Genomic DNA, 25,330 nt, shown 5'->3' on the forward strand with positions numbered 1-25,330 from the left:
CTCTTGACCTCTTAACTCTGAACTCCTACAGGGGCTTTGACACCAATAGAGTAAATTCACAGACTCCGCCCCCAGCACGGCTCCAATCGAAGCTGAAGTGAAGCCATTTCAGAACATTTTGCTCTACATATTTGAGTTGTTTGCCATGCTTGGTAAGTCATTTTTTCAAAGATTGTTTCAATTATTATTATGAGCTTTTACTTCTGTGGCTCTTTGGAGTTGAGACAAAGCTGTGTGAAAGGCATTAGCCATGTTGCTCGGTGATAGCATAACATTCTGTTTTAGCTAGCTGAAAGGTATTGTTTGCAGGCAAATACCACAGCCTTGGAAAAAAAGCTTGCATGTGAATTTTCAGTCAAACCTTTGGTCAAATACACCTAAAACAATGTCTAGAATGTGAAATGTTGGTATAATGGTGCTACTTGAAGCCTGAAAACGATCGCCCATAAAAACGAAAAAAAAAAAACGAGCAAACAGCAGTAGCAGACGTCCTGACTGGATTCTAAGTTAGCATTTAGATCCCTCCAGAGTTTTGTGCACATGGTTTAGGTAAAAATTAAAAAGGTTGAGGTTTTACATTTAGTTCAGTATTACCTGTTGCCTGTGTCTTTGTCTTTTGGGAAAATACTTTACACAAATAATGGCTCAAAGAGGATTCCTTTTTTTTTTCTGTGCTGCAATTGTTTACTGGATTATTTGTGCCATTAATTAGTGTCAACAAATGTTTATTCAATCTCCGCACAGGATATGCTTGTGAAGATGGAATATGGGGGAGAGCAGAAGTGCGTTGAAGTTCCACAAAGGGATGACTGAAGGACATGCATATTGTATTGAAGAAATAAGTGATGAGAATGCTGTTATTTGCATTTACCAGACCTTTTGATAAACAAAATTCTAATGAAAGTGAGAACATGTATACTGTTACATCTTTCAGAAAATGTTTTGAAATTGTGGTGCACAGCTCAGAATAAATGTTTTTCAAAAACCATTGCATCTTTTTAGTAAATGTTTATTTCCAAAAGAAATTTCTAGAAGTTCAGAACAGTAAAATTCCCGCTTTTTAGAATGAATTAGAATATAACTCTTACGTAGTTAAACTAAAATACTCTTTGAGAGTTAATATATAAACTCTTAACACCAAGTGTTAAATTATCAACTCCAGACAGATTTGGTGTTTAACACTAAATCAGAGTTAAGGTACCAACTCTCCAAAAAGAGTTAAATTAACACTCTCTGGTGTGGACCCATATAGACACTTTAATAGTGTTAAAATCAAATCCGACAGTGTTAATTTGGACATGCTGGATTTGCTGTGTATCTGGTCAGGTTGTCAACGTAGAACATGTTTGCAAAAGTGCTCCAATGTTTTCGGAGATGTCGCTAGCTTCACTAACAGTCAGCTTACAGAGTGTACCGAGCTCACAGCCCCGGTGTTCCATTTTCTTCCATACCATGGATCAGCTCGACAGACCTTCAGTGTACCTGCACACATCCTGTTCACCTGTCAGCTGTTTAACACCTGCTGCTGATTCAGGAAGCACGCACACGCTACCTGGTGGTAGTCACAGTTTAAGTGGGCAGCTGCTGTCCCATATAACATAATGTCGGCGCAATATGCTGCACAAAATAAGTAAATGTAGTTTGTTCCCTGAGTGCAGAGCTGCTGGAGCTTGTGTTTCTCTCAGAGTGACTGCTCTCCTTTGGAGACGATAAACGGGATATAACCATTGATCATTTCTGTGCGCTTTATCCCGTGCTTTTTTAAATGGGTAGCAGCAGTGGAGTCTGAGAAAGCAGCTCTACATCCCTCTCCGATATGATCACATGCCAGCGTGGAACAGTGTTCAGCGATAGCTAATGCTACGGTGGCCTCTGCCTTTTTTGCCGAGTCAGTTTTTTAAAATCATAAATGGCAACTTGTTTTGGGTGGAACTGTTATAACGCTTTTCCTTTTGAGTATGTTTTTGAGTTGTCATGTGTTTTTTCACATCACTCAGTTTGACGTAGAAATTAGCCTTGCAATACGGGCAGTATGCACGTGAATCATCTCCAATAAACCACTTCAACCACCCCTTAAATTCAGGGTTTGATTCCAACTCTTTTCTGTATTTTGAGTGTACAGTTTAGACTGAGAGATCATGAGCTAGCTAGCTAGATGTTTAGCTATATATCACAGAGAGGGGCACAGAGTGGACGAAGTAGTTAGTGACTGTGTCATTAGAATTATGTATTTTAGTACATTGATTTAGGGTAGGGGTGAACATTTCCCGCTCTGACAGCAGCTAAGTTGCTAAGTTGGCAACACTGGCGTAGACTGAACCCATATTTGACGTTTGTTTTTATATCTAATATTTGCTCTCAAACTTTTAAACAGCAGCAAATCTGCAGCTGAGGGAATAAAAATGCAAATTGTCAGAGCAGGTTTGATCGTTTTCATTATAAATCACCAAACAGTGCGGCGCATTATCACAGGAACATGCCTGTATTTGGTCATTTATTAAATTTAGCCTATAAATGTTATTATACTTGATTTGAATCTGCTGCTGAATCTTTAACACTGATGGAAATACAAATAACACAGAACACACAGCATGCGATTGTTCAACCAATCACATTCATTCCACTTTGATCTGCAAAAAACGGAAGCGTTCATCTGTTTTACAACTGTATTGTGTTTGACTGGTATATTTTTATGTTCTTTATGCTGTAGATTTTCACATCTCTGGAATAGTTGGCAGTAATAAGGATCATTTACTGTAAAAGAACACATGACCAGTGAATTCGATTTGTAGATGTCTATTAGTTTGATGATGCCGACACTTTCATGTGACCGCGCGGGGAAACCCTGGGTTAACTCGGAGAGCTGATATCCAGCTTTGTGTGTTACCCTGGTCCCAGTGGTAGGATCAGTGATTCCAGTGCAAATAGCCTCTGTCTTGACAAACCAACCAGATATCTAAAGATTAAACTAGCATCCCCAGGCTTCTACCTTTCTACCTATAAAACCCGAGAGCAGCCAAATGGCTGGTAGGCTTTTAGCTAAGCTTTAGCTTCAGCCAAGTGGAAGCTAAATTGGCTAGTCATTCATATGTATATTAGGTCGTTACCTGGGAATTCTGGAGGGAGGGGAGTGGGGGTGTGTGATTGAGGGCGTGGGGGAGCTGCTAAAAGCTGTGCACTTCCTTTTGTGTTTCATCTTGATGCATTCTCAATCATCCAGGGAAATAAATCTCCAAAAGTCACCAACTTGGAGTGTTTCAGTTTGCCATCTTAGGGAGAAATCAACACACATGGGTGTATGTCCTTTGTTGCTGAGATTTATTGATAAAAACAGTACAAAAAACCAACCATTTGTACACATATTTACGGGCTTTGTGCCTTCAGAACTGCCTTAATTTTCAGCAAGATGATGGAAAGATTCCTTAGACTTTGACATGATAGCATTACACAGTTGCAGTAGATTTGTCAGCGAATATCCATGATGCACATTTCCCATCTAAGGTGCTCTACTGGATTGAGATCTGGTGACTGTGGAGTCCATTTGAGTACTGTGAACAAGGAATGGGAATGGATAAGAATTTAGTAATTCTGATTCTATTATTGATATCACTTACTGATTCGATTCCTCATTGATTCACTTTGACAATGACCACCATTGCTAAGCTGCATACGAAAGACATTACATTGATACAATGTTGTTGCATGTTTGTTGTGATCAGTGTTCGGATCGCTACTCAGAAAAAGTAATTATTACACACATTACACTGAATGCATTTCCCTAAAAGTAATGCAGTATGTTAACCCTTTAAGACCTACCATAGAACCAAGTTCGCCAGAGCTTATATTATATTTTTACATGCTGTGGAGCCATTTTTGGGAGCATTTCAAGTTGCTATACATCAATACAACCATTATAGCCCAAACTTTAATAATATGTCTGCATTAGGTGCATAGTAATTACATAAATTGCAAAAAAGTGCAATAAACTACAAAAAAATTGAAAATCGTTTTTGTTTTTTTAACATATATTTCTAGTTAGAGAAATTTAAGAGGCTTATCCCTCAAAACTGTAAATACAAAAAAGTTACACAAACTAGTTTCCCACCACAGGAAATTTATTTTGAGTGTCTTCATAGTTTTATTTTTGAAATACACCAATTTTTATATACTGCAGGAAAAACGAAAATAAATATTATAGTGCAAATTTGCAAAATAACAGCATATGCATCAAAATAAACTATTTCCAGCAGTGCAATATGAGTCTTAAGCATCCCAGAAACGACACAGAAAGTCATAAAGTCAAACATAACTTTTTAAAACACATAACAAGTAAAACACAAGCTCATAAGGCCCCGATCGTAAAAAAACTACATTTCCGCAAAATGACGTCACTTCCGGTTTCGGGCAGGTCATGCGGTCATGTGATAGTTCGCGCTGATGGACGTAGGAAGTGTTACAAACAGCTGATGGATCGGCGAAGCGTGTTTCTGGAATATCATGTTTTTGTTGCTGCAAGTGATTTTTATGCAGTTTTTGCAAAGCTATATGTGGAAGGAAACTGTGACCTAGGACAAGCTGATGGCATAAGATGTAAGTACAACTCCTCCAGTTTCATATGCAAAAAAAATTATTGCGCTAGCTTACTTGGTTGCAGAGCTACCGGGATTTAAAAATAGTTACGCAAAACAGAGCGTGCCCGCTCCGATCGGCTGTAAAGGGTTAATTACACCAAGAAAAATTAATTCCTCCACTTTACCATCGCGGTGTTGTGCAATAAAAATAAAAGTTATGTCCATATCCACACTATATACTGCAATGCCATTTCCCTCCTCTGGCACACAACCTGAAATCGGATGGATAAACAAGCAGACTAGCAAATTCAAAAAATTGGATGCTGGGTACCGGTTTTCTACAAGAACCAGTTCACGATTTTTCTATGGTGCCAGTTAATATTACTTTTTATTTTTCGCATGTATCTTTTGACAGTCTAGTCTGGCCATGCATCTTGCGGGGGGTTACCAGGGTTCCATCTCTAAATGACTGCTGGTCAGCAAACCTGGGAAACCCACAGATAATTGGAACTATGGCACGAAACCGCTTCCAAGACATCATGCAACACCTACGCTTTGATGACAAGTCCACCCGCAGTGATCGAGCAAAGTTCGCTGCAATTTCCAGTGTGTGGGGATCATTTGTCACCAACTGCATCACGTGCTACAACCCTGGTCTACATATCACCGTTGATGAACAGCTTTTCCCATCAAAGACTCGGTGCTGTTTCCTGCAGTATATTGCAAGTAAACCTGACAAGTTTGGGACACAAACACACAAATGCAAGAACAATCATGCCACTGTGCGATGTGTTCACTGCAACAGATACACATGTGGTAAATGCAGACTACAGATACCATGGCAGTGCCAGGATTGTGAGTGATTGCTGAAAATGTTGAAATGTACTCACTCACTTTTTATTATTATTTGTAAATATTCTCTGGTATAAAATTAAAAGTGTATTTGGTGAGACACAAACAGGGTTTTTCAAAGTACAATTCAGTTAGTTTCCACATGTCCGTTGTTTGAGCTGAGAATGAAAACTAAAACAATGGCCACCAGGCCAAAACAATGATTTTGACTTGATTAGCGTTAAACTCGCCCCCTGAGTTTGAAGATTGACGCTGACTGATAGAATAAATTCTTAAAGACAAACGTAGGGGCAGAACTGTCCCTGAAACATTTAATTTAATTCACTCATTTTGTTACTCCTGGCCCTCCATATAGAAGAGAGATTCCTAAATCTGAAAAGAAGGCTGATCAACATGAGTGGCTAAGTACATGATTCAAAATGTTTTTTAGAAATTACATGTTAAAATAATTATTAGTATGTTAACATGATGGCCTTCTTGTCTACTATCAAAAACTGTTTGTGATGTTAAAAACAAAAGACAGTTGAAGAGGTGAAATGACAAGGCAGTCAGAATTCATTGTCTGTTTAAGCAACACAGTAAAAGGTGATTTCATTATTTCTTTAAAACAGAAAGTTACATAAGATGAATGCTCTTCATGTTTACCTAACCATTTAAACAACTTTCATTTCTTACTGGAAACTGACACATCTATATGTTCATCATTTTAAAAAACAATTTTATATTTCCAGATTTTGGACACATCAATTTACTGAAAAAAATATTTCTGCAGATTTCAGTCAGGTTCCTCCACATTGTCTCTATAGTATGTTGGCTTCACTACTGTTATGCTTGAATATCTGCAGGGTGATAATAAGTTTAACAGCATTTCTAAACCAGGGGTAAAACAGGGTATAGATCAGTGGGTTTAAACAAGAGTTAAAATAAACAATGATCAAAAAAGTCGCAGATGAAGCTTTGACCACATTGCCGTCAACAAGAGAGTAGAAGTAAAATGGGCAAATACTTGCCAGGAACACAATTACAAGAACTCCAAGGTTCCTGGCTGCTTTCAGCTCAGATTTGTTTGATTGATTCAATGAACGCTGAAGTGTGACAGCTGTAACATGAGAGCGCATGGCACGGGCCTGAGACACTGCCACTACAAATACTCTTGTATACAGAACAATGATGATAATAACTGGAACAAAAAAACATAAAACAATGTCAACAGTTCCAGTTATATCTTCAATAAAAAAACACACACTCTCCATAGCAGGAAGCATACCTGCCTGGCTTTATCAAGACATCCTTTGTGTAAAGACTCATGTAGAAAATAGCATAAAACCAACAGACAAACACTGAGTTTGACTCGTGTCACAGTGATTCTGGTGGGGTAATGCAGAGGGTCACAAATAGCCACATAGCGGTCAACTGATATAAAAACAATAATTTCAATTGAAGCATTCATAAGAATGCCGCTCAGATAAATATAAAGTGAACACATGAGATCACCAAATACCCAGCAGGCCGTGTTTTTGAAGATTTCTACCGGCAGCAACAGAAAACCCACAAAAAAGTCAGAGACAGCCAGAGAGAGGAGGAGGATGTTACTGGGAGTGTGGAGCTGCCTGCAGGGAGACAGAAAATTACAAATTACCCATTAATCATGTCAAATGTCTTCAATGGAAATGTTCCATTGCTGAGGCATGGTGCAATTAAGGAAATAAAACTATACAGTTATGATTAGGTACACACAGGACATTCATCTTGACATAATTCAAACATTACTGAAGAATATGATGTCAATGTCATGGTCCGGGTGAGCACGGGGTTTTTCCACTCCACTGGGTTCTACCTTCAGGCAGAGACTCCAATCAGCTTCCACACCTGGTTCCAATCAAGTCACCTGCATATAAGACCAGCATTCACAACAGACCTCTGCCAGATCTTCTGCTAACCCATGTCAGTGCTAGGCTGCGAACCCCTTGTGTGAACCCTCAGCTACTGCTTTTCCCTCACCGTGTTTTTCTTTGTCATAGGACCCACCTGGCAGTCACGTTTCCCGAACTACTCTCATCTCCGCCTGGACGCTGGTTCTGTCATCTGGTTTCTTCCTCTCCACCATCGGACTACACCTGCCTGCCTCCCTGCCAAGTCCCTCACTCCACGCATATTCTGGATCCTCTCTGGACACTCCTCACCCGGAACCCCCTGGACACCCCTTCCTCGCATGACACTTTAAACCTGCAACGCGTAAGCCCTAACCTCCATAGCCTAATCCTGCAGCTGTGATTCACTGGACTGCCACTGACTACTTGTCTCTTCTCATTATAGTGACTGCGTACCTCCATCCAAGCCGCTGCCCCTTTTTTCCATCCGTGAAATCCAGCACCTAGCCATAGCACTCAGTTTCATGTTCACAGTTTGGCCTCACAGTTCACAGTTCATAGCATTTCATAATTCATAGCATTCATAGTCTCCTGTTGTGTAATTTCACTAGACACTTGTAAATAAAGCACTGTGTTCATGCCCGTTTGCCTCCCTCTGTGTCTGCATTTGAGTCCACACCCACAGCCGGGCCCTCTCGGCCGTAACAGTCAATGTAACATTATTTTCTAAAAGTTGAACTTTAGTTTCATCTGAAAGGTTAATCTCTGCCTGAAGTGGTAGACTGAGATGATGATGAGCAGATTAAGAGCAGCAGTGATCACAGAGATGGACGAAAGCCCAACGTTCAGGAGCACCGTTTTGGACCAGTGAAGTGTCGGCTTCCAGCAGGAACTGTTCGGTAGCTCTGGAAAACAGAGCTCTGCCTCTGGATGCATCTGGATCTCCATCATCAGGTTCCTGCAGCAGTCTGGACAGAACTTTCTGTCATACAGCAAATTTATCTCCTTCTACCATACCTCCCATCCACTGTTGTGCTCCCTGGAGAATGATATCCTTCCTCCTTTTGTCCACACAACCTCTTTTACTTTTCACTCATTCACTGAAGCCCTAGTTTCTCATCCAAACATAGTTATCACAATTAATATTTATTTATTCTGGTAATGACCAAAAAAAAAAATTTTGCCTTGAAAAAATATAACAATTTGTTGCAACAACATTCCCATCATACGGTGTCATATGATGCTTTTGTAACATATGTGTAAAACTGACTTAGCAGAGAAACTTCAATTACCACCATAATTCAGATAATGTTAAAAGACCGATAGAGTTTTTAATTTAACTATCTACAGCGTTGTGCCAGAATCAGTAATCAGAAATGGAATTCTGAATCAATTGATAAGAGAGACTCAGAGTTTTTTATTGTCATTGTGCAGTTTCTTGCACAGCAAGATAAGATAAGATAAGATAAGCTTTATTAGTCTCACATGTGGGAAATTTGTTTTATTACAGCAGAAAGTGGGCAGTGCAAAATTAGAGAGACTGGAATAGGATAACAATAAGAATAAGATACTCTACACAACTGTACACTATAGGATTAAATAAAATAAAATACTGGCCACAATAGAATAAAACAGAATAGAAATGCTATATACAACTGAGTAAAATACAATGTTGTCAGAAAAAGAGTATTGCACAATTGCTATTGAACATATGTGGATGTATGTGTTTGGTCAGTTGCGGAGTCTTTGTTGTGGAGTCTGACAGCAGTGGGGAGGAAAGACCTGCAAAATCTCTCCATCCTGCATCGTAGGTGCCGCAGCATGCCACTGAAGGAGCTGCTCAGTGCTGTCAGAGTCTCCTGCATGGGGTGGGAGATGTTGTCCAACAGGGATGACAGCTTAGCCACCATTCTCCTGTCACTCACCACCTCCACTGGGTCCAGAGGGCATCCTAGAACAGAGCTGGCCCTCCGGATCAGCCTGTTCAGTCTCTTCCTGTCCCCAGCAGAGATGTTGCCGCCCCAGCAGACCACACCGTAAAATATGGCTGAGGCCACCACAGAGTCATAGAAGCTCTTCAGGATTGGGCCCTTCACTCCAAAAGACCTGAGTCTCTGCAGCAGGTACAGCCTGCTCTTCCCTTTAAAAAGTTAAAAAAGTAAAATGGGAATAAAAACAGAATGCAGGGTGCTGACATGCTGAGCAGGTGACCCATAAATATTAAAAAGCTCCAGCTCAGGCTTGGATTCAGAAAACAAAGCTGCTTTCTATATCTCCATCGTCAGAGAGCTGCAGCTGTCAGAATGTTTTCTCACAGACGTGATTTATTTCACTACCACCCACAGACATACACACACGACACACACAAAATCCCTGTCCCTCCTTTTTCTCACTACACTATACATTCACTGTCTTATGCAATCAATTAATGATCAGTAATTTTTCATTCATCTGGAATTCATGATATTGGTTATTATTATATTATGTCTTAAACGGATTGGTGCAGCGGCTGCAGCGATGCGGACGATCTACGCCCCTACCGTCACCTATGGCCATGAGCTGTGGTTAGTGACTGAAAGAACAAGATCGCAGATACAAGCGGCAGAAATGGGCTTCCTCCAAAGGGTGGTGGGCCTGTCCCTTAGAGATAGGGTGAGAAGTTCAGCCATTCGGGAGGGGCTCAGAGTAGAGCCGCTGCTCCTTCACATCGAAAGGAGCCAGTTGAGGTGGTTCAGAGATCTGACAAAGATGCTTCCTGGGCGCCTCCTGGGTGAGGTTTTCTGGGGAGGCCCAGGACATGCTGGAGAGATTATATCTCTTGGCTGGCCTGGGAAGGCCTTGGTGTTCCCCCGGACAAGCTTGAGGAGGTGGCTGGGGAAAGGGAGGTCTGGGCTTCTCTGCTTGGGCTGGGCTGCCCCTCCTGGGCGACCAGGAGGGGCAGCCCAGGAGGCTGCCCAGGAGACTGGATTTTGTTTCTCTCTTTCCTCAGGTTCTTTCATTATTACCAGGGTGACAGCTGAACTTGACTTGACAGTATGGGCCCAATGTATAATCTGGGAATAAACACTGGAGGGAACAAAAATACAGTTAAGTGATCTTTTTTCCTGGGTCAGACTCATCCTGCTGAGCATTTTGCACAAGTTTCTTTCCATCTCCCAGATTAGTGAGCTGATGATGGGTGATGGACCAGAAGGATTGGAGCACTAGGTGCCGTCAGAGGTTCAGATCCAGGTCTGTAGGCAAAAGCAAGATTAAATCTAGTAAAGAACAGGATCCACTTGGCTTAATGAGCATGGAGTTGCTTAGCAACGGCACTAAAGGATTTTAATGGTCCATCCAAACAACAAAAGGTTTCTCAGCTCCTTCCAGCAATTCTCTCTATTCATCCAGAGCATTATAATTTTGTTCACACAGACAATTGGAGAAAAAGGCACAAGGATGCATTTTTCTTTCTCATTCCTGAGGGAAGAGAAGAACAAACAACAACAAGAACAAAACCAAGAAAGCCCAAGCACTGGAGATGCTTCCGAGTTACCGGTACGGGCCAGGCAACACTGCCTACACTGTAGCTGGATCTGCCTTAATCGGCCATTTCTCTACACTGAAAAAAATATGTTGTTGGATTTACTTAATTCAATGGTGGACATTTGTTGCACACAGATGTTTTGCTTTGGCAGCAACTTAAACAATTGAGTTAAATTAACACAATTTATTCATGTTCAATAAACCTGTGATATTTGTGTTGATAAAATGTGACTTAAACATGTTTTGATGAAGTAATTTGAGCTCTTGGAATATTTTAATCCTTCACAATTTTCTCACGTTATCCCAACATGATTCAATAACTTTTACCCAATACTACTTGGTCACTTAAATACTACATGTTATCTTCAAATTACATTTTGCTATTATATTCTAGTATCAAATACACAATTTTCAAATGGAGGCTGAAAGAAATCTCCGTCCCGGGTTTCTCCGTGGATCGGGTTTCCTCCAAGGCGTGAGCACCGATAAGCAGAGTTTTGTCCTTTCCTTATAAGATTCCTAATTATTCAAAGTAACGCTCAGGTATGCCGTTCAGCTGGGTTAGTTACGACGTCGGGAGCAGTTAGGAGAACAAAATGATACAGAGACTGTTCAGGTTGCTCTCCCACAATCAACTCAAAGGTTTATTCATCAGACAACAGTATATATAGAGGAAAAAGAGGTTTGTGTGTCAGCAGGTTCTCAGTTCAAACCGGTACAGACCAAATAAGGAAACGTCTTCCTGCCTTCTGAGCAAAGAAGTATCCTTTGTGTAGTTTATCAGTTCAGCTACAATTTATGATCATCCCAGCAAAATACACTCCTAGACATAGAATACAGAGTTCTTTCATTAGTGAATTCTGAAACAAACCACCTGGCCTTTAACAAGCCTTTTTCTAAGAGATAAAGAAGGGAGGATGGGAGTAAGGGAGTGATCTCTGTGGTGTTTTCAACCTTGAGGTACCATCCTGTGATTCTTACACATTAATTCTTGGGTCACAGAGAAAGAGAAAAACAACTAGTAAATGGGCCTTATTGAGTAACAGTTTTCCTGTATAATATCACTATAAAACAATATCCTGTAAATGCTACCATGGTATCAAAATATCACAACAGTTCCCCCCCTTTTATCATGAAATGATAACATAGTATAAAGACAGAATGTAATAACATAATATAAAGACAAATCACAAATGTGAAACAAATCATAAATGTAACTAGTCCTTTGAGTAAGCTTAATATCAAAATTCTAAGAAAAAGAAAAAAGAAGAAAAGAAAAAGAAGAAAACTTCATTCTCTTCTTGGACAATCGAGTAATTCCCAATCTAATGCTCAATACATACATCAGGATCATCATTGATGACATCTGACACATAATCTGGGTCAATTTGTGCCAATTGCAAATACATTGAAGTAGCTGTACTAGTAGCTATACGGGTTATCATTGAACGTACACAGGGTATCACACAACAGACAATAATCATCAAAAACAAAATAATACATGCTACAATGGATACAAAAGCTACAATTAGTTCCTTCCATTTTCCAAACGTGTCCTGCAGCCACTTGTCTAGCCACTGACCGTGACCTGCATTGGCTCTTAGTTCTATCTGTAATGCTTCAAGTTTATTCATAGCTTGTGTGAATGAACCGTTAGGGGCGGTATTATTGGGAATGAAAGTACAGCAAACATCGCGCAAACACCTCCTTTCTCAGCTAACAGCATGTCTAAGGCCATCCTATTTTGCATGGTCATTAAAGAGGTAGCAGACATCTGTTCTCCTAGGGCCTTAAGGGCCGTATTGGTCAAATTGGTATGTCTTTGCTGATGGTAATAAACATAATTGATCCAGGCTACATTTTTGTTTACTTGTATCCACGGTAGTATTGAGACAAACCCTGCGGATATATCTCCTTGTGCCTTTAATTCTTTTGGTATCCCGCGTGGAACCCCTATAGCATCTATGTAAACGTTATGTGAGTAAGCGGAGCGTTTTGTACGTCTGCTGGATACAGGCAGATCCGAGGTGTGTTGTATTAGTAGTTCTTGAGCTAAAGTTACTAGACCACAGGTACCGGTCCAATTAACAGGTAAAGCCACTCTAAGGGTATTATTGCACAACCAATAAGCATGTGGGATTGGTCTGGTCAGGCGCGAAGCTGTAAAGCCTTTTAATATGCCTCCCCAGTACGAGTCGTTTAGTGTGTTGGGCGAATGCAGGATTGTTGAGTTATCTGAATGCGTACCTATATATGCATATATATAAGAAAACATATGTCTATATTGTGTCCTGTCAACACTCGCTGCGAGCCATGTTTCGTTACAGCGTGCTCCTGGAGAGTCAGAAAAGAATGTATAGTTTTGTGTGTCATAATTTATGTTTTCAAGTTTTGGTCGGTGTATGCATGTCATCAAGATATTTGGGTGATGGCGCACCTGTGTTGGGGGCGAAAGAGGTTCAGTGCGGTCTTCGGGGCGCTTCATTGGGTTGCAGGGGTGGGTAGAGTCGTTAATCATGCTAACATCCTTACTAGAGACTTGTCCTGTGTATATGAGTAAACAATCTAAAGGACTTAGTTCTACTCGCACCGCTTCAATCAGGGTTACTGTTAAGGGCCCCTTTTCATCATTTTTGAATAGCATCTTTGTCAGGGGAAAACCTGAGATTGGGTATCCCACTATAACCTGTTCTGGATTACCCTTTGAACAGACATAACAGTTACTGTTTCCTAAATCACAAGCAGCTGTTCTAGCATTTTCATACCAGGCGTTAACTCCTGCTCTAGAGGGCGCATAAAATGGTTTATTAGTGGCGTCTATGTTGCCATTTACTGATTTTAAGGAACGTGAAGAGCGTATTAAGTAGGTGTCTTGCAAAATAGAGCATGAGGTATCGTCAGCAAAATATGACCTGCAGAAATGTGAACATGGTTGCAGTTTACAATACAAAATAGCAAAGAAAAATCCTAAGGTTAATGCGATAGATATGATAAATAACCTAAATATATAAGAAAAACAGTTCTTCAGTCGTCTTCTGGCCTGGTCCCAGGTTCGAGAGACATTGAATAAGCGCCGTGTGATGACAATGGGCATCTCATTTTCTCCATTATCAGGATGGAATGAGTCTAGCTTTATCAGGTTAGACATCATGTGGTACTTTTGGCTTTCTATTCCTGCTGGATGTTCAAGTACCTTGCTGTGGCTCTTTCAGACGTTGTGTGTTAATCAGTGATTGCGTGTGTGTAGGTGGACTGGATCCGGGCGTTGGCTCGCCGGAGATGTCATCTACCCGTGTGTATTTATTTGTTCTGGTTCCGGGTGTTGGCTCGCCGGAGACGTCGTCTGCTTGATCCGACGCCTGAGGTGGTCTGATTGGGCTGGTCTTTACCCTGCTGGCGTGTATCCACTGAGGTTGTCCGTCCGTAAGGATGCTGGTTCTCGTCACTGCCAGTACAGTCTGGGGGCTGGAAAACGCGGCCTCCCTGAGTGTCCTTGGTTTTAGCGACTTCACCAACACCGCATCCCCTGGTCTCCACTTGTGGGTTGGATCTGTGGAGGGGAGAGGCTGGGAGAGACAAACTTTCTGATAGTTATTATTCAGTGTTTCTACCAGATTGTGGACATAGTCGGACAATGCAGTGTCTACATCCCCTTCCAATAGCGGTGCCCCTCTGGAAGCTGACCATGGTGTTGGAAATGGTCTTCCCATGATTATTTCAAATGGAGATAATTTGGTTGCTGCGGATGGAGTCATTCTAATCTCACAGAGGACTTGAGGAAGTAATTTGACCCAGGTCATTCCTGTTTCTATCATTGCTTTAGTCAGGCGATTTTTTATGGTCCTATTCATTCTTTCTACAACTCCTGAACTCTGAGGGTGGTATGGCACATGATATTTCCAGTCTATTCCTAAGGTTTTGGCACACTTTTGAATTACTTCTGATGTAAATGAGGGTCCTCTATCACTGTTAATCTGGTGAGGTATTCCAAATCTGGGTATTATTTCATTGCACAACTTTTGACAGACTACTTGTGCAGTTTCTTTTGAGGTTGGATAAGCTTCTACCCATTTACTAAATTGATCCACTATTACCAGTAAGTACTTGATGCTTCCTTGTGCTGGCATATGTGTAAAATCAATTTGTAATGTATGAAATGGAAAATCTGGTTGTGGTAAATGCTGATGTTTTGCTTTTGGTTTTCCTACATTAGTTCGTGCACATGTTAGACAGGTTGCTAATATGCTTTTTACTGCATGCAATGTTTTCTCAATTACAAATCTTGATTTTATTGCCCCTATTACCCCTCTTTGTCCGACATGACTCACACCGTGAAAATGTCGGACAAGGACTGGCAGCAGGGAAGATGGGAGGGCAATCAAACCCTCAAGATTTTTATATAGGCCATCTCTGTCATCTAAGGTACAGTCATTATTCTCCCAATAGGTGTAATCACATGCAGAGGCTTGCTCTTGTATGAATTTTAAATCAACATTTGTGTCTAAATAGTCTGGGAGTGTAACAAGTGGCAGCTGTAGGGGCACAGATAATACTTCCTGTGGAGGTGGGAGCTGTGATGCAGCTGCAGCCTTGGCTGTCACGTCTGCTAGAGCATTACCTGCTGCTTCGTCTGTGTCAGCTGTACTGTGTCCTTTCGTTTTTACAACTGCAACGGCCGATGGTAGCTGTATAGCCTGCAAAAGTCTTTGCACAAGATCAGAATTAGCAATCGGTTTTCCATCAGCAGATCTAAATCCTCTTTGTCTCCACAATGTGCCAAAGTCATGTACGACGCCAAACGCATAGCGGCTGTCTGTGTAAATTGTCACACGCCTATCCACATGGAGCTCACAGGCGCGTATTAAAGCCATGAGCTCTGCTTTTTGTGCTGAGTGAAATGGTAATGAGTGAGCCTCTAGTATGATGTCAGGCAATGTCACCACTGAATAGCCACAAAGAAATGAGTTGTCATTCGGCCTTGAACAGGACCCGTCCACGTAAACCGTGGCTGAGTCTGGGATAGGTGTTTGTTCTAAATCTGGACGTGGTGCTGTGGATTCCTGTATACGTGTCATGTAGTCATGAACATCAAGCCTGTCTGAGCCATCCTGTCGGTCAGAAGAACACAGCATACGGATCAATAAATGTGCTGGCGAATTGGGTGTGCTGCTCGCTTTTATGGTGAGGTTTGCTGTGGAGGTCAGTGTAGCTTCATAACCTGAGCGACGTTGTGCGGTCATGTGTTGTGTAGTTATGTTTGCTAGAATGGTCGTGACCTGGTGATTGGTGTGTAGAATAGTGTCATGTGAGAGTGTAAGCTTCTCGCAGTCCCTTATCATGATAGAGCAAGCTGCTACTGCCCTTAGGCAGGCCGGCATTCCCTGAACAACTACAGGCAGCACCTTTGAATAGAAGGCTACTGGACGGTAGCCACTGCCATGCTCTTGGGCCAGTACACCTGTGCAGGTTGTGCCGTTCTCTGTGACGTACAGATGGAATGGTAAGTGGTAGTCAGGCAGACCCAAACAAGGGGCGGAGGTCAGCGCTCCCTTTAATGCATTGAAAGAGGCAGTCATTTCTATGGACCACAGTATTCGAGGAGGCTTGTCTTTTTTACAACAGTCACGTAGAATGTGGTCATGAAAAGAACAGTCTGGTATCCACTGTCTGCAATAGTTCACCATGCCCAGGAAGGACAACATTTCCTTCTGTGTAGTGGGCCGAGGGACGGAGGTCACAGCTTTGACCCTGTCTGCAGTCATGGAACGTTTTCCGTGAGACAGTGTGAATCCCAAATATTGAACAGAAGTCTGACAGTACTGCATTTTCTTTGCTGATGCTTTGTGGCCAGTCTTTTGGAGGTGCTGGAGAAGCATGTGTGTAGCAGTTTGACATAATTCCTCACTCGGAGCACAGAGGAGGAGGTCGTCCACATACTGGATCAGAGTACAGCCCTCAGGAGGAGTAAAGCTGTCCAGGGTAGCACGGATCACCATTGAGAAAGCAGCAGGGCTATCTACCATGCCTTGAGGCAGACGAGTCCAAGTGTACTGCTTATTTCTATGTGTGAATGCAAATAACGGCTGTGTGTCTTCATGCACAGGTACTGAGAAAAAGGCGGAACACAAATCCACCACGGTAAAATGTGTGGCTGTGGATGGAATAGATGTCAATATGCTGGGGACGTCTGGAACCAGAGGTGGCAGAGGCATAATGACTGCATTAATTTGTCTTAAGTCTTGTGTAAAACGCCATACGCCAGGTTTGTTAGGCTTTGGCACAGGATTGACAGGAGTATTATATGGAGATACTGTGGGCTTTATTACTCCTGTAGTCAATAAATCTCCTATGATGACATCTAGGGCTGAGGCTTTTTCGGCAGAAATGGGATATTGCTTGACATATACTGGCTTGTTGTTTTTTAGCTGTGCGTGATAAGGTGTGCAGTCAATAAATCCTACATCATTCTCACCTTTAGACCATAATGTCATATTCTGGTATTCAGCTGGCAACGTAACTGCAGAAATAGTACAGTGGATAGGGTAGGTTAGATCTATGTGTCGACATGGTGTAGTTATGTCATAACCTATGTCTGAGTTATGTGACAAAACCACTGTTTGACCTTCACTGGTGTGAGCAGTTATCATGTTGTTGAACAGTGTGAGAGAGACAAAAGTGTGGCTCCCAGATATGGGATTACCTGGCAGTGGTTTTTGAACACGTCTTTGGCACAGTGTGTGTCGTGGAATACCAGACAAAAAGGTGTTGAGTTCATTCTCTGCTGAGGCGTCCAGCTGACACAGAGGCTGTTCCTTCTCCATGGTGCATAAGGCAGAGAAAACATAGCTGTTTTATCAGCAAACATTTCACCCTTTGTGTTAAATGAAATACACAGATTCATTTTTGCCATTAAATCCCTGCCTAATAAATTTACAGGCGAATTTGGAATAATTACAAATGGATGATATGTGATTTCATCTGGTTTTGAGCCCCAACGTGTCTTTAGAGAATGAGTTTTAGGGCATTGCACTACAGTTCCATTAATTCCCATAGTGTTGATGCACACAGAGGACACAGGCCCATTATAAAATTTTCCAGACAGTGAACTTTTAGTGGCTTCACTATCCACTAAAAATGGGTATTCCTTACCATCTATTTCTACCTGTAGCATGGGCAAGTGCTCTGTGTTAGGGGACAGTTGCAAATGCAGCATCGTGTGTAGTGCTTCACACTGCTTTCCCTCATCCTCACCTGGGCCTCCCTATTGGCGGTCCAGCCGGGGATTATCAGGTGATGGGAAAAGATCATGGTGAGAATTGTAACGCACCCTTTCCCATTCTGATTCATGCTCTGGGTTTCTGCGGCTACTGGAAAACTGAGCTAAATTTGCACCTCTAGCTTGTCTACCTTGTGGGTTGTAAGGCTGCTGCCTAGATGTGGGGCCATTATTGCATGCTTCTTGTGGTTGCCAGTTACCTTGACTGGAAGAGCTCTGCTGACGCCTAGTGGCAGGAACTTGTACTGCGTTCTGTGGTCGAGGCGCGTGTGCCCTGTTGGAAGCTGCAAATCGACACTCCCTAGACCAATGTCCTATCTTTCCACAGCAAAAACACACATCTCTACTCTTATATTTCTGTCCTCTGAAACTTCCTTGCTGTGCTGGAGCGGGTGATCCTGCATACATTAGTTTCTCACTTTCCTCTGAGCCTTCAACATCAAAATTCAACATCATCTTAACACTTTTAGCTTTTGTGGTAGTAGGAAAAAGGTCTGCACTGGCCTTCAGTTGTACAAGCTTTAAGAAAGCATCTTTACTCAGTTCGTAGAGATTATCAGTAGCTGTCACTTTTAGCAACTGAGAGCATTCAGGGTGGATATTGTTCAAAAAGGTAGTAATGAAAATCTGATCATTACCATCCTCTGGCATGCATGCCTCGTTAGTCCAACAGTGCATAAAGCGTTTTATGAATACTAGGATAGATTCATCAGGCTTCTGTTTACACATAGTTACTGCATTTAAGTCAATTTTGTCTCTGGACATTGTTAGCAGGAATTTCTTTAGATTCTTAAAGAAATCGGTGATTTTGTCATTATTTACCCACAAAAACTCTGCAGTTGTGGATGCTTTATCATGCTTTGGGTCTAATTCACCTATCTCTTTTATGAGTTGTGACTCGGTTACTCCAGGAATGCATTGACACAATATGTACCTGTAATCCGGACCATCCAAATGGTGATATCTGGTACTTCTCTGTAGTGCAGAGACAAAGGCTGTAGGATTTTTAAGAGGATCGGGAAGCTCTTTAATAGTTGCCACTAATTCTGAGATTTTAGGGGGCTGAATACAACACTGATCTCCTATTATCATAAAGGGGTAAGTGTCATTGACGTCACTAGATTTTGGTTCTGTTTGTTTATTACCGCGAGTGTTGGCGTAAGGACCTTTGTCATTCTGGCTTTGTTTTTCCTTTTTTCCTTTTAGATAAGTCTTTATTAAAGTTCGGGTAACAGGTATTTCTTTAGCTACCTCTAAACCTCTAGCTACGATATCGTGGCGTTTCATGTGGGTGTCTATTGTGGACACTGCCTGATGCAAAAGTTTTTCTTCATAGTCGTCTAAATTGTTTTTCATAAGTTCCTCACATTCTTCTTTCAAAAGTTTTTCTCTTTTTCTATGTTCTGCTAATTCTTCCTCGCGGCGTATATATTGTTTTTCCTGATCTTGTTCAATTAGGTGGCTAAGATCTGTTGCATGTGATTCAGGTTTTTTGTCACTTTCTTTTAAGCTGGTTGGATCAGAATGCTGACATTGTTTACGTGCAGCTGCTACAGCGACTATTAATTCGGTCTCATCTTCGTAAGGGGGGTGGGGCTGTAGGCTGAACGGCTGAGCATGCAAGACTAGCTTTTCCTGCGGTAGATTTATTTTCTATGCTAGAGCCTGCACTAGTTTTATTTGATGTTAAAGCATCTACACCTGGTTCCGGTCCCTTTTTCCATAGTGGTAACATTTGATGTATCACGTCGCGGCATTCTATCATATATTTTCTACAGGACTGTTTAAGCAGACTACTTTTCTTATCACAAATGATATTCAACATTTCTACTGACCTGTTTTCTGGCGATAATCGTTCGGGATAAGGCTCCGGAAATAAATTAGAATGCATTGAAGTTACAGTTCTTAAGTTGTAAACAAAGTCAGTCACATAAGCACTTCCACATGTTCTGGATACGTAATCATGGAAGTCTTCACCGATTCGCGGACGTGGGTTACACGTAACCGGAAGTGGGAGTCGTACTGAGCCGTTATTTGTAGCTTTATATTTTATTTTTTTTGGTTTTACAGGTAATTTCGATTTTTTATCGGACCTGTCTGTGGTCTTTGAATTATTCTGACCCATGTTCAGTGATTTCCAGAGGGGTTTACACGCTTGAAGGATTTATGTTAGTATTTTGCTGCGGCACAGCTGAGGTTACTTTAAATTTATTGCTAGCAATTTTTGTTTGGGTGAGCAACTTCTCACTTAACGAGCAACTTCTCGCAATACAACAGGCAACTTCCTGTGTCTTTCTGCTTTTAATTTACTTTATTCAGGGACTAAGGAAGTCGTCAGTGTATCTCTCTGGATCACTAAGTGAAACTTCGTCAGCATATCCCGTTTCTTTTATAGATCAATCACTGAGAGAGGTATAATACGGTCTTATATAAATATTAAAGACGTGTATTTACCTTCGTCAGCGGATCGCACTTCTGACACCAAAGTTGAAAGAAATCTCCGTCCCGGGTTTCTCCGTGGATCGGGTTTCCTCCAAGGCGTGAGCACCGATAAGCAGAGTTTTGTCCTTTCCTTATAAGATTCCTAATTATTCAAAGTAACGCTCAGGTATGCCGTTCAGCTGGGTTAGTTACGACGTCGGGAGCAGTTAGGAGAACAAAATGATACAGAGACTGTTCAGGTTGCTCTCCCACAATCAACTCAAAGGTTTATTCATCAGACAACAGTATATATAGAGGAAAAAGAGGTTCGTGTGTCAGCAGGTTCTCAGTTCAAACCGGTACAGACCAAATAAGGAAACGTCTTCCTGCCTTCTGAGCAAAGAAGTATCCTTTGTGTAGTTTATCAGTTCAGCTACAATTTATGATCATCCCAGCAAAATACACTCCTAGACATAGAATACAGAGTTCTTTCATTAGTGAATTCTGAAACAAACCACCTGGCCTTTAACAAGCCTTTTTCTAAGAGATAAAGAAGGGAGGATGGGAGTAAGGGAGTGATCTCTGTGGTGTTTTCAACCTTGAGGTACCATCCTGTGATTCTTACACATTAATTCTTGGGTCACAGAGAAAGAGAAAAACAACTAGTATAACAGTTTTCCTGTATAATATTGCTATAAAACAATATCCTGTAAATGCTACCATGGTATCAAAATATCACAACAGAGGCCTTATAACAGATTGTATTGTTCTCTTCCAAGATGGTTGCTGGCATCCACCAGTAACCTTTCAAAACAACATGTCTAATTTCACTGCAGTAGGTAAAGAATTAAACTGACATTACTCCTCTACTGAATCTATATAAATCAACAGTTAAATAATGTCAGTTCTTCCGTGTTCTCTGGAATCAATTGCAACAAAGAAATTAGACTGTTTCTTTTGAAAAATGTTGGGAAAGAACAATACAAAACATTCTATTTAAGGCCTCTGACATCAAGATTCAGTTAAACAACAATTATAACTAAACAATTTAGGTTACTGAATTGGCAAACACCTTCCTATTAACACTACCCATTTTACCCCAATAACTAAAGAAATTAGCACTTGCAGGTCAAAAACTTTATTCAAGAGACGCAAAAATAACATTGATACAGTGACTGTCAAAAATTACAGCACTGATCATACTGTGACATCTTGGTTCAAAACAGCACACTTAGAAATATTCAACGTTCTTTACTTCAACTGAATGAAACTGAAAATACCATTTCACACGACCCATATGGGATATTTAGACTGTATAACTGTTCACGCTACATCTCTTCACTAGTAAAAGAAAGAAAAAATACAAAGAGAAATTTAAAAATGCTGCCAAACAGACAAACAGAACTTGTACAGAGCAAAAGGAAAAACAAACAACAACAAAAAACAGCTCGTCCTCATGGCAGTTGCAGAGTATATAAAAATGAACCCTGCGATCCGTTCCTGGAATTGAGCTTCAAAAATGCAGCAGAACAAGTGTGAGATTTAAATGTCCTCTCACCTAGAGCTGGTCACCTCACATGCATAACAGTGAGCTTCGTTGCAGGAGCAGTTTTGTCTTAGTTGTGAGCTTTTCTTGAGAGCTGAGTTGCATCCAACTCCATTACCACCCTTTGAATAAGATAAGATAAGATAATCACCTCAAAAGTGTAGCAGAGTTGTGATGGGTAACTCATGTTGAAGGAATAAAAAAGGTCCAAACAGCATGGCTACTGCAAAGGTCACGTTATCCAGATCTTGAAGAACATCATCAGAAAAGTCATTGCCTGGTGCATCCTCTGGAGACAGATGTTCATTGTGGTTTTCTCAATCTGTGCAGTGGCCTCAGTCAAGTCCTGGTTAAACACAAAACATTTCTTTAAGATTCCTTTTTAAACTCATCTCTTTTGAATCTACCAGTTCTAATGTTAGAGTAATTTAAACCAATGCAAGCAACATAGTAAATAGCTGTAGCCAAAGAGTGGCCTGCCATGCTGCCATTCATGGTCTAACAGAGTTTCTAAGAGAGAGTGAAAAACATAATAATTTCAAATGCTTTACATTAGTTTTTGTTAGAAAGACACCGGCCCATCAGAAATCCAGGTTATGTCACTCAGAAGATGTTAGAATTTAGACTTTCAGCCCCACAATTTGGTTAGCTGTTGGTCAGTTGGTCTTTTTTTTTTTTTTTTTTTCAAACAAAAGCTAATGTAAATACTGGTGGGATTTTCCTTTGTTCATTAGAATGACAAATTTAAAGTTTTTTCACACTGATGTGACCCCTAATACAGGGGTGGGGGTGGGGCCTCAAGGGCCGGCGGCCGAGTTCACTACCAGGCCTCATGTGAACTTCAAATTATTAAAGAGGACTACTGGTCCTAACCAGTCCAATGAGGATCAAGTGGATAACTAAATGCATTTTTAAATGTTGCAAATCCACAATCTACTCATAAAACACTCACCATGAACTCCTGCACCAAGATGTTGCAATTGTCTTTCACACAGATGCGGAGCACTTTGATGAGGGACTCCGAGCATTAATGTCATCCTTGACTATTATAACAAAGAAAACAGAGATTTGTGAACTTTTCAGTAGCACAGAAGAAAATGATCCCAGACAAAAACTCTTGACTTTTTAAACCAGTCAACATGCAACACCAGCATCTACAAAGCAATATCAAAAGTTCCTGTTTGACATCAACTTTATGGATATATAGTTTCCAGAACATTTATTTTTAAAAAAAGATAAATTTTTCTCAGTGGGCCAGTAAATGCATGACGAAAATTATGGCATCCTTTTAGTGGAATCATTACTCACAGGTAATAGTTGACTGTTTCAATGGATGTAGCATAAAAATCTTTTACTGACCTAATGCAATACATATACACTTTGTAGTTAAAGAATTTTAAAGTTCTTACTGTCATAATGGCAGCTACATCCTTTAGCTTTGTGCCCTGTTCCCCCGATCACTTTGCAAACACTTTCACCAGACTGTCAGAGAGAAACTCAGCTCCGTCAGAAACCTTGACTGTAAAGGCATGGTTGGGATGCACTGGAATGCTGCATTTTATCTGAAATGACATAAAATTATTTTGAAATAACAGCAGGCACTGTGCTTGGTTAATCAGTAATGTTTTGTTGAATAAAAACTGTGTTTCCAGATCTTATGGGATTAAAAAAATCCAAAGATGTTTGTTTCTGATTTGCAACCCAACAACCCACAAGTTACAACCTCATTTCAGTTCAAGTGTGCATTAATGCGAGTCCAGTAATCACCTTTCTGGCAATACATACAGGTATAAGTTAAACCTATGGCAGATTTTGGATTTCTCAGTTGTATTAATAGGGTGAGTATGCATGCACCTAATAATTATAAAAAACCCATTATAATTAAGTTACAGAAACGAAAATAGAATATACTTTCTTACCATAACACCTTGAACCCACAATCCATCAGCTGACTCCTGGTGAAATGCAGAATAGAGGTCGTCTCTCAATGTGCAGCAAAAAAAACAAAAACAAAAACAAAAGGACAGCAGGTGAGGGCAGGAGGGGTAGGGATGTAAGCTAGCATAATGCCGCTGATGATATTAGCTAAAGCTGTTCAATGTCCAAAATCTCACTAACACCACGGTGCAGTAAATACACAATGTAACTGAAGAGTCAGTTGGCAAATCTATTCACACAGAAAACCAAATTATGTTATGAGTGCCTCGTAATTAGGTTTAATGTGATATTACGGCTCTTGTGCCAAAGACAAATTCAAATGAAAAAGCGCCAATTCTTTGACAACAGATAAAACAGCAAATAAGCTAACGGCTCTTTTTTAGCATGTTACATGGCGACACTCTAGACGTTTAACTACATTTGGCTGAAATATGGTAAATATTAATTCAAAAAATCAAGACATACCAAAAACGTAGAGTTGGCTGCTCGACTTGACTGAGATGGATGCCTTTTTTAAACCACGATCCAAAGCCCGCGAGATGAAATCACGCGTGGTTTCACGAGATTTAACGTTGCTATCTTATTGACTTACTTCACCTGAACATGATATGAACAATTTAATACACCCTTTCTGCATATCATGTAGTTTTTACACTATATAGTTACATTTAACTTTAAAACATGAGGCAATTGTGTTAAATACATGCAAGATGCTTACATAAATCCAAGAGATGGCCAGTCCCTTTTTTTCAGTGTAAGATGAAACCAAGAAAAGAGACTGAATCGCATTTCTCACCTTTGATATAGATTTTATTTTCTAGGAAGTGCTGCAGCACTATACTATTGCACTTCTTTTTTTTCTTAGCTAATTCCACTGATGTAAGTCTAAGTTTTTACATATGTTAATTTAAAACTGTAGTTTTAAGTAACAAGTTAATTCATGCCTTAAGTGGGAGACTGAGATGATGACCAGAAGGTTTAGAGCAGCAGTGATCAGAGAGATGCAGAACACCTCAATGTACAGGAGTACAGCTTTGGACCAGTAAAGCGTCATCCTCCTGCAGGAACTGTTGAGGAGTTCTGGAAAACAAAGCTCAGCTTTATTTTGTATCTCCATCAGTGAGCTGCAGCTCCTGCAGATCAGATCCAGGCCATTCCCCTTCAGTGCTTCCTGTAGAGCTTCTGGCTGGCAGTTCAGACCTATTGATACGCTGGGCTGATCTGACCACCCTCCATATGCTTTGCACTCCAATGCATTGAAACTGCCAGACAGTGTTGGGAAGGTTACTTTAAAAATGTATTCCACTACAGATTACAGAATGCATGGCCT

The 25,330-nt window shown here is 40.8% G+C and overlaps 1 long non-coding RNA gene and 1 pseudogene across 1 annotated transcript; both read right to left on the reverse strand.

The window, feature by feature from the left end:
* Positions 1-6,223: 6,223 nt before the first annotated feature.
* Positions 6,224-25,117, reverse strand: LOC146650683 (trace amine-associated receptor 13c-like; annotated as a pseudogene).
* LOC146650684 (uncharacterized) lies at positions 22,256-23,539 on the reverse strand. Its single transcript, XR_014907928.1, has 3 exons — positions 23,472-23,539; positions 23,015-23,105; positions 22,256-22,408 (listed from the first exon to the last, which is right to left on the reverse strand). It is a non-coding gene; the product is annotated as an uncharacterized LOC146650684 (long non-coding RNA).
* Positions 25,118-25,330: the final 213 nt, after the last annotated feature.

This window comes from Rhamphochromis longiceps, linkage group LG16 (assembly GCF_057381845.1).
Source record: "Rhamphochromis longiceps isolate RC_006_pf linkage group LG16, R_longiceps_female_GT1.1, whole genome shotgun sequence".
Lineage (NCBI taxonomy): Eukaryota > Metazoa > Chordata > Actinopteri > Cichliformes > Cichlidae > Rhamphochromis > Rhamphochromis longiceps.